Source organism: Anabrus simplex, chromosome 3 (genome assembly GCF_040414725.1).
Source record: "Anabrus simplex isolate iqAnaSimp1 chromosome 3, ASM4041472v1, whole genome shotgun sequence".
Classification (NCBI taxonomy): domain Eukaryota; kingdom Metazoa; phylum Arthropoda; class Insecta; order Orthoptera; family Tettigoniidae; genus Anabrus; species Anabrus simplex.
The window spans coordinates 157021060-157032421 of record NC_090267.1 but is presented as its reverse complement, the minus strand read 5'-3'; positions in this window follow the sequence as shown (position 1 = coordinate 157032421).

Genomic DNA, 11362 nt, shown 5'->3' with positions numbered 1-11362 from the left:
TTTCCTAGGGCATATTGTGTCACCTGATGGTGTAGCAGTCGATCATTCTAGAACACAGGCCATCCGTGATTTCAAACCTCCCAAGGACATTAAAGGTATCGCCAGGTTCATTGGTATGGTGAATTTCTTCAGGAAGTTTATTCCTAACTTCGCTAATAGAGCAGCGCCCTTAAACCTTCTTCGTAGGAAAGGTATCAAATTCGAGTGGGGACCTTCTCAACAAGCCGCTTTTGAAGACCTTAAATTAGCTCTTTGTAATGCCCCTGTACTTGCTATGCCTGATTTCTCGAAGAAATTCATTGTCCACACCGACGCATCGTCGTCAGCAGTAGCTGCAGTCCTTCTTCAAGAGACTGAACTAGGGAGGCGACCCATCGCCTATGCATCTAGGACTTTGTCGGCTCAAGAAGCCAAGTATTCCATTTATGAGCTCGAAGGTTTGGCAGTCTTATTCGCCTTAGAGAAGTTCCGTCTCTATCTGGAACATGTTAAATTCGACCTGGAGACAGATAATCAAGCCTTAAGCTGGGTCTTAGGTAGGCCGCGTCGTACTGGTCGTATAGCCCGTTGGGCCATCCGTATTTCTGCCTTCCAATTCGATGTCAGGCATATCAGAGGTACTGAAAATGTAGTTGCTGATGGACTCAGCCGTATGTTTTCAAACGACGTTGAGAACCATGAACCGGTCGTCCGTTCATCACCTCCCGAGTCCACACTATTTGATGTTAATGCCATTTTAACTGATGCCCCCATGCTCTTTAGGGATATCGAGAAATACCAACACGAAGATCCGACGCTGGCTCCGATAATGGAAACCCTTTCTTCTGGGGAACATGTTGTCCCTTATGTTCTGAGGAATGGTGTTTTATGTTGCCCTTCGAGGCATGACAAGATGATGAAGGTTGTTGTTCCAGCGGTTCTTGTACCTATGATCTTCAAGTATTATCATGAGACCCCATTAGGAGGGCATCTTGGTATCTTTAAAACTCGCGAAAAGATTCGTGAAATGTTCATCTGGAAAGGTATGGACGGTGAAATCCCTGAACTAGTAAAGGCTTGTAAATCCTGTTTGATTAGTAAACCCACCATGTCCACCAAGGTAGGCCTTTTGTCTTCGCATCAAGCGTCGCGCCCCATGGAACGCCTGTATATTGATTATGTAGGACCCTTCCCCCAGTCGAAGGGAAATGCCAACAAATTCATCCTTGTATGTGTAGATGGTTTTACCAGATTTTCTTGGTTATTTCCGACTAAGCTGGCTACCGCTCAGTCTACCATTACTTGCCTAAATTCTATTTTTGCTTCTTTTGGTCCGTGCCAATATATTGTATCTGATAATGCTAAGGCTTTTACATCTAATTTATTTCGTAAATTCTGTTTTGACTTATCCATCTCTCATGTAACTACTTCTGCGTATTACCCTCAACCATCTCTGGCTGAACGGGTTAATCGTAATCTCAGGTCCGCACTGATTGCCTATCATCATGATGATCATTCCAGGTGGGACACGTCCCTGCATTGGTTAGCTTTTGCTTTGAATTCGGCGGTTCATGAATCACATAAATTCACTCCAGCTTCTTTGATGTTCAAGTTTGTTCCCAACTCGCCGCTCTCTAACCTCTGGTCTCTGAGTGACATTCTACCCGAGACAATAGATTCGGATAATATTAAAGATCTTTGGAAGAAGGCTAAAGCCAATCTTAAAGTGTCTCACGAAAAGGTCAGGGAAAGGTATGATCGTGGACGGAGACCCACCACTTTGAAGGTAGGTGACCAGGTAATGGTCAAGAATTTTGTTCCCGCGGGCAAGCTTGCCCCCAGATTTCAGGGGCCATGCATCATTCTCGATTTTCTTACTCCGGTTACGTTGTTAGTAAGCAATCCAGCCACCGAGAGGATATTTAGGGTTCACCTGTCACAGGTGAAACCAGTGTAAATTTTGTGTTAACTTGCTTCATATAATTTGAAAGGAATATGAAGGTTATATTTTTTTTTGAGTTCAACTTTTAAGGCTTTCTGCCCCTTCTATAATATTTTCTCTTATATGTAAGCCTCTTGTAAAACCTTCCCCGATCCGTTAAACTGCCATTCTGTCCTTGCCTCGGCCATTACCACGCTCCCGTCTCCTGCTTCAATACACACTGTGGCTTGATTTGAGTAAATGCCATGGATATCTGCACGCCGCTGACCCCTCAACCTCCTCACCAAGCCTGTGCCCTCAAAAAAAGATGATGGTCCAACACAATTCTGCCGCCTAGCTTTAATGTTTCAGTGCCCCCGCAGCCGCGCGGCGCCGTGCAGTAACTGGAGCAGAGGACGGGCCCCCTCGGCCCCAGCGAGGACGACATGTGCACGGCGAGCCGGAGCTCTCCTCCCGGCCAAGGCTGATGTGCGGCGCACGACCTGCTACTTGCCCGCAGCCTGTATATGTTCACCGCGGGCGCGGCGTGTTTCAACACCTCTGCTCCCCTCATAGTGCGGGCGAGCGGTATCTCAGGGTACTTGAGGGGTCCGAGCGGCCTCCTTTTGTACGCAAGCTGCAACGGCCGGTCTGGCCATCCAACTTAGCCTACATCAACTACATAGACATTCCTGTTCAACCTTAATACCGTTTCATGGGAATTCAACAGCAATATTTGGTGGACATTGCAAAATTTTCCTTCACTTTTAAGTATTAAAAGTTTACCCTCGGAATTCTACTTCTACAAACTTACAAACTATTCTTCATCTGCAACAACAAAATTTTGAAACTAAATCAAAACAAATTAAGAAAACCTTATAAATTTTTTTGGCAATTAATCTCCATATCTACATCAAAACTTGGACCTTGTTTTCAAACAATTTCATGTGTCACCCCTGGTGGAATTTTTGGGGGGGGAGGTCTGTACCGGGTGGTACACCTCCACGCCGCTAATTTAAAATGTGCGCCTGTTGAAACTCCTCTGCTGGAGGAGGGCTGAACTTTATCTACGCTGTTAATTCTTTACCTTCTCAGAAGATGTCACCACGTGGAAAATTTTGAGTTTTTGAACTGTGTCATTTTTGATGTGTTTTTGTTTCGCCTGAAGTAAGAAGTGTAAACTTTCTCTCCTAGAGGACACTACTGAAGATCTACAATAGTGCAACCTAGTGCGGAGTCAAAGAACTATTTTGTTGGAGAAAATTTAATTTCAAGAGTTTGTTCTTTGTTAAATTTCCTTCTGTCATTGTTTAAGTTGGCAATATTTACCCCTTTCTTCCCCTTGTTATGAATGTATCCAATCCCGAAATTCTTCTATTAATTTCTGACCAATCTGGTGTATCTTCCCCCAACTTGTATCGGTTGCGGGGTCCTACCCAATAAAATTATTGTGGGCGGGTGTTTTCATTCCCCTAACGCCTAGAACCTTCCGCGAGAGGATATAAACTGCTGATTTTTGGGTCTCAGCGCCACTTCTGTTCCATCTTTCAGTGTGTTAAGTACATAGCAGGGGGTGGGAAGCGCCTCTTTCTTCGGCAGCGGTCAACAACAAGGTAATGGCCGATTAATAACTTCTTTCTTTGCTAGCTCAGCAGTTTAACTTTCGGGGCGGGTTCTAAGCGTTCAACCATGTAACCTTCTCCTAAAATGTAACTACTCTTTTGATATATTCTCTTTTAAAGCTTCATACTGGGATAGAGAGTGCTAACCCTCTCGAGCTCCCACTCATATTGTTGTGAGGTGAACTTAGTTTTCTCAATCTATTCTTCGTTAACGTAAAACAAATTGTTCTCTTCTTAAGTCACCTCTTTAGTATGGGATTAGCCCTTGTATTAACGGCCTAGGGCCAAGTTGGTCTTAATCAAAGTGTATTAGGAGTGCAAGTTCGCCTCCTCTCAAATTGTTTTAGAGGTCATTTAATTAACCTGCTTTTCATTTAATAGACCTCAGTAGATTGGGTATTTTACCCCTGTGTTTATGTCCGTTGAGGACAGCTTGAAGGTGGAGTTTGGTGTGGCCTGGGAGAGGCTTAAATTAAAGAGCGAGTGGCTCTTTTGGAAACGGAGTGTTGTATGCCTCGAGGAGGCTTTACTGTGTAATTTGGAGCAAGTGCTCCAGGGTTTGATTGGGGTCTTCTGCCCCTTTGTTAAAATTTGTATATCGGAAAGTTGGGCTAGTTGCTCAAGAATTGTGAACTCAGGGCTCGAAGCCCAAATTCTGTAATCCCTGTAATTGTACATTTCAAAGTGTGTTTCGGCTACTAAGTACCTGTTCTTTGTTATTACTTAATCTTGAAAAGAAAATATAACCTTGTTAAATTTTACATTAACCTTGATTCCGTAGTTTGAGACCCATTCACGCCCGCACCTTCTTACACCTCTACCTACCACCAAAACACGGTAACAATTATTATTATTATTATTATTATTATTATTATTATTATTATTATTATTATTATTATTATTATTATTATTATTATTATTATTATTATTATTATTATTATTATGAGTTGTCACGCCTGCGTACGTCTCAATATACCGGTCGCGTTGACAAATATTCAATGATCAACAAAAAGAATGTCATAATTGTTATTATCATAATAATTATTACTATTCTGACCACGACGATTTATCACCGTCCTAACATTATTATTATTATTATTATTATTATTATTATTATTATTATTATTATTATTATTATTATTATTATCAGTTTCACATCATCAGTTATATTCCCTTTATCATATTTATCTTCGTCCATTTATTTAACACGGTCCAACTTTTGATCTGCAACATTTATTATTATTATCATTACGGTATCATGATTATCATCACTCGTCATTCTTAACTATCACAACATACGATCATTTGTGTGGAATCTGAATCTCTCGTTATCTTTAGGTCCGTAGTATTTCAACGAATATCTGCGCAGTCTATTTATTTCTTACATGCTGTCACGAGTTCGAATCCTGCCCTCTACTCTAATTCAATTTTACTCTGTTACATTGCCCGTACTTGTACACTTATTTCTCTGTGTTTGTCATTAATTGCATACCTTTCTTTGTATCACATTATCTTTCAACACAGCTTCATTAAACGGGAAGTGTTCCCATACGGAATTTATCTCTCCTCCTATCTCAACATTATTTTATTCATTTATTAATCACAGAGTTTTCAACTGACTTATTTTCTCATCGACGACATCGTACGACATTTTTATATTCTGACTGCAATGATCTTTATAGCGTCTCTCTTCACATCTAATTTACTTCTGAAATCATTCTCCACACCCCGAAGTAATTTTCGCCAAAATTTGACAATTATGATCACGTAAATATAAGTCCCACGTTTCCCCGCTAATACTTGCGAATTAAATATCTGACATTTATTTATAAAATATTTGACCGTAATTTAAACAATACGTTTATTAACATTTATGGTTTATTAGCACCGATACTATAACTCAGGATTATTGATTCACCAATTTAATTTATCACCTTTTAATTTCGAATTAGAAACTTATACCGTCATTAACGATTCCCGATAATCTCAACATATTATCCCTTCAAACTTTAATATTACTCACTGTTCGCATAGAAAAAAGATATCTCATGAATTATTATTGGTATCATTATTAGTTTGTGACATTTCCTACAAATTTTGACAACGTCAATTAGAGACTATTAACACAACACAACCACGGCTGGCATGACACATGGCTGGATTTCCCATAAACCTTATTATCTAACTTGTCGTCAAATGACTGACCTAAAAGCAAACTCCGGGTCGATTGAACATTACACAAAAGAAAATGTGGAACAATCTCGACTGTCAAATATGATAATACATGCATGACTTTACTCGCTACCCTACACCTACAGAATTACATGTACAACAAAATGAATACATTATTCGACACGACATTTACGTTATTATCATTTAATCCCGTCCGTTATACAAATTTGGATTGGCATCGGGAAGCGATCCATTTTGTTACATGACGTAATCAATTAAAATCAAACTACTTCCTATAAACACGATAACATTCCCCAAATACATTTACATAGCGGTACTCATCTTGTAGTTGAAGTCCTTGGTGGGCTTAGCTTAATCCTCCATAACGGCTGGCTTCATTTCACATTTGATTTCCTGGCATTCCGCCATTATTACACCGATTAACTAATTATGACCCTGATTTACTATTGCAAATATTATCACTGATACATTGATATTTACTTGAATAATATAATAACACTTACAGTAAGCACCCTAGACCCAAACTAATTTATTTACATTATTTTATCTTCGTCCCTTTCCCGTACAAAGGGACTAGACACAAACGGCGGAGTGTCGATTTGATCGCCCGACGCGGTTTACGGTATCCGGCACCGCACGTCTGAATCACGTCGTACTCCTGAAGTTTTCATGATGGCGGTTCGTTTCCCTAAAGTACAGGCTCAATTAATTACTGTTATTCCCATGCACTATTCGTCACACAGTATCGTACCTCTGCGTTTACTGTTTGAAAAGAGTAATTATATTTCTCACTCCTCGCAAATATTATCTATTTATTTAACTTCATATTACACATAACTCGGAAGCTCAGATCGTAACATGATCTGGGATATCTAACTTTATTTGACTGACTGGAACACTACGACCTGATTTAAAATATCACAAGTCACTTCGCACGAGCGTGAGCACATTATGTAGTATCTGCGGTCGTCCGTACAAAATGGATGTTGAATCAGCGGTGCACGACGAGTTAGCGTCAAAATGATTTTAGAATAAGCTAGTGAGTATTCCTTGCGCTCGAATTTATTGATGAAGGCCTTTCTGGTGGCTTAGCTGACGTCATGTTTTGGAGAGAGGAAGGTAGATTTCTCAAATTGGCACTTGCATTCCGAACTGGAAATTATAACTGATATCAAACTAATCCCCTCATCTGCAACATATACTGAATTGAATATGATCTCATAACGATCATACATTTCGGAGATATGGACAGATATCGCTGCCTGAATTTTCGCGGGTTTGATAGGGTCTCTTAGGGCGTGGTTACCCTTCGGTCAATATAATTTGAGTTGCGTTGTTTCCAAGAATTTCATTCTTCAATTTATTTAATTTGGAGATTATAATTTATTATTCCTCTAGGCATGACATCTAAAAATCTCCTTAATTTGATTCATATACTTGCAATAATTGATTAATGATTACTTTCGAAATTAATTGACACTTTATTTTATATCTTTCAAGATGGTAGTCCAGGCTGGCTAAATGAATTTTGTGGTTGGACTAGAACAAGCGGTTCATTTGAATTTTCCCTTGTAGCAAAGTAGTATAATTGGATGATTGGGCCGCCACCACCTCCTCCGGCTCCGAGAGGCCTCCTCCACCATCACCACAGCCAGAGGCCTCCCAGAGGTCTCCTCCACAACCCGCGGGAAATTTGAATTTGTAAACAAAGCCACGTGCTTTTTGACAGCTATCATCGATAACAACGCATCGCAAACCTCACTGCTGCCATCTTGACGGGCCTAAAACTCAGTAGTACCAACTTAACCTAACTAGCGCGAGGTAAACAAATCCACGTGTTTTTGACAGCCACGTGCTTTTTGACAGACAACAACGCATCGCTAACCTCAGTACTGCCACCTTGACAGGCCTAAACCTCAGTAGTACCAACTTAACCTAACTAGCGTGAGATAAACAAATCCACGTGCTTTCTTGACAGCTGTCATCCGCCATCTTTAAACTACAGAACACCGTGCTGCCCTCTTTACCGCAGTAGCTGCAAATTCGTCACCTGTCATCGGCAGTGCTGCCATCTTGGCGGGCCTAAACCTTAGTGCTACCAACTTAACCTCACTAGCGTGAGATAAACAAATCCACGTGATTTTTGACAGCTACCATCCGCCATCTTTAATCTATAGAGCACAGTGCTGCCCTCTTTAGCTACTTACCTTTGCAATGTGGTGGCGGATAATTTGAAAAATGCTTTTTGATAGCAGCCATCTTTAATCGACAGAGCACCGCGCTGCACTCTGGTGACAGACAATTCCACGTGACAGCAGCCATCTTTAATCAAGAGAGCACCGTGCTGCCCTCTATGTGGTGGCGGTAAATTTCACATGCTCTTGTTTGGAAACAAAGCCACGTGCTTTTTTGACAGCTACCATCCGCCATCTTTAATCAAGTGAGCATCGTGCTGCACTCTCTAGTTGGAATGTGGTGGCGGCAAATTCTACATTCTCTTGTTTGGAAACAAACCTATGCGCTTTTTTGACAGCTATCATCCGCCATCTCTAATCCAGAGAGCACCGTGCTGCAGCTACCATCCGCCATCTTTAATCCAGAGAGCACCGTGCTGCACTCTCTAGTTGAAATGTGGTGGCGGCAAATTCTACATTCTCCTGTTTGGAAACAAACCTATGCGCTTTTTTGACAGCTATCATCCACCATCTTTAATCCAGAGAGAACAGTGCTGCACTCTTTAGTTGAAATGTTGTGGTGGCAAATTCTACGCGCTCTACAAACTCATGTGCTTTTCTGACAGCTGTCATCCGCCATCTTTAATCCAGAGAGAACAGTGCTGCACTCTATGTGGTGGCGGCAAATTCCACGTGCTCTTGTTTGGAAACAAATTCTACGTGCTCTTCAGCTGTCATCTACCATCTTTAATCAAGAGAGCACCGTGCTGCCCTCTTTGTGGTGGCGGATAATTTGAAAAATTCTTTTTGACAAGCAGCCATCTTTAATCCAGAGAGAACAGTGCTGCCCTCTTTAGCTACTTACCTTTGAGGCGGTTAATTTGAAAAATTCTATTTGACAAGCTGCCATCTTTAATGAAAAGAGCATCGTGCTGCTATCTTGGGGTAATTTTTACGTCACAGCTGTCATCCACCATCTTGCATTGCTAACCTTAGTGCTGCCCTCACCGTGCTGCCCTCTATGTGGTGGCGGCATATTCTACATGCTCTTGTTTGGAAACAAACCCACGCGCTTTTTTGGACAGCCATCATCCGCCATATTTAAGCAACAGAGTACAGTGCTGCCCTCTTTGTGTTGACGGCAAATTCCACGTGCTCTTGTTTGGAAACACACCCACATGCTTTTTTGACAGCTGTCACCCGCCATCTTCAACCAACAGAGCACTATGCAGCTATCATGCGGGCAATTTCGTTAGCTGTCATCCGCCATCTTTAATGAACAGAGCACCGTGCTGCCCCCATGCGGGGCAATTTCGTTACCTGTTATCCGCCATCTTTAATGAACAGAGCAACGTGATGCCCTCATGCGGGGGCAATTTCGTTAGCTGTCATCCGCCATCTTGAATGAACAGAGCACCGTGCTGCCATTTTTGTGTTGGCATCTTCATTCTTTGACATGTGGTGGCGGCAAATTCTACATCCACAATCTGAGACCACCGTGACGTACTCTTCGTTGTGGCGGACAATTTAAAAAGAACATGTCAAGGAATACCTTTGTTCTAAAAGAAAACAAGACTACGGTTCTGGACGGCTTGCGTAACATAGCGATTGTTATAACCTCCTTTTCCCTGCTCTGTTAAGGCATAGCTTTATCGAATACTTGAAGATTATATTACAAAATAAGTGATTAAGAATATAATCAATACAACATATGATCAGAACATTGAATGATGTGTTTGGGGTGCACCTTCGTTCTAAGAGAATCGAACCCGAGACTGCTGGGTGAGAGGCAAGCACACTAAACCAAACCGTAGGAGCCGGTAATTCTCTTTCTATATAATAATTTCGTGTGGCTATTTCTAGCCAAGTGCAGTCTAAAAAAATAAATCCTAGTCTTGTTACATCAGGAAGGGTAACTGGCTAAATCCTGGTCTTTCAGTGTCAGGAAGGGCAACCGGCTCTGAAACAGATTCTTGCGATTTAAACTCTTGCATCAGGAGGGGGTACTCGGCTGTAAAACATATTTTTAATCCCAAGAGAATCGAACCCGAGACTGCCGAGTGAGAGGCAAGCACACTAAACCAAACTGTAGGACCCGGTAATTCTATTTCTATATAATAATTTCGTGTGGCTATTTCTAGCCAAGTGCAGTCTAAAAAATCCTAGTCTTGTTACATCAGGAAGGGTAACTGGCTAAATCCTGGTCTTTCAGCGTCAGGAAGGGCAACCGGCCGTAAAACAGATTATTGCGTCAGGAAGGGCATCTGGCCGTAAAATATGTTCTTACAATTTAAAATCTCATGTAAAAACAGGAGAGCAGCGGCTAGCTGCTTCCGAGTGCATTTCAGGTGTTATGCCTTACGAGTAGCTATGTACTAGCACCGGATTTAGAATAAGCAGACTCTAGAACGAGAAAAAATATCTGGGATGTGATTTTGAAGCATGCCTACATACACGCGCGCGCGCGCGCGCGCGCGCAAGCTGCACCCGGCTAGCCAGCTCCTACCTGGAATGCGTTTGCCTCAGCAGAGTACGAAGTCCGCTGCACGCGTACACTTCGCATTAAAATTATTAGCAGCTTCTCGAGCTGAGCTCAAACCTTCCCGTTTAAACATAGTACAAATACGTCTGCTTGTAGAACTTGTATATTTCGGTACCTCAGCGTTTCGTGTTGTTGCTAACAGGTAGGGGGTACTGTGGATGTAGACTTAGCTTAGTAAAACTCACGACAATGTCCGACCTCAGTAGGTTGAAACTTGGTTTCTTCCGAACATTGCAACTTTAGTCTATTGATAAATAGTTGTTCTCTTCAATCCTCATGCTATAGAAGAGGTCAATCTTATAATTTCAAACTTACAACCATGTCGGACTTCTCTAGGTTGAAACTGGGTTTCTTCCGAACATTGTAACATTTAGCTAATTTCTATTGATGAATAGTTGTTCTCTTCAATCCGCATGCTGTAGGAGAGGAAACTCACATCTATGTCCGTCCTCTATAGGTTAAAACTTGGTTTCTTCCAAACATCGCAACTCTAGGCTAGCTGACTCGCGCTTTGGGTTTTTAGCACTCTAGGATTAGAAGATGTAGACATGGCAGAGGTTAATCTTGTAATTTCAAACTTACAACCATGTCTGACCTCTATATGTTGAAACTTAGTTTTTTCCTCAAACATTGCAATCACGTGCTAACTTTCCAAGGCTCTATCCACTGCAGAACTCTTAAATTCTGACATCTCGGCATCAACAGCAGGTTCGATCCCAGCTTAAATACGTCAGTCTGCAGAACACAGCGTAAGAACCTCAGGAGAGCTCTTGTTGCATAAACATTTCGTTCCGACTGTACTGCAAACGTCTGCAATTCTTGATATCCGCTTGGTAACAAGGAGCATATTTACTCGCTGCAGTCTGCGTGAAGCGCTCACAGTTCTTTGTATGTGTTTATTACGTGCACATCTCCCGTCTAAGTACTGTCC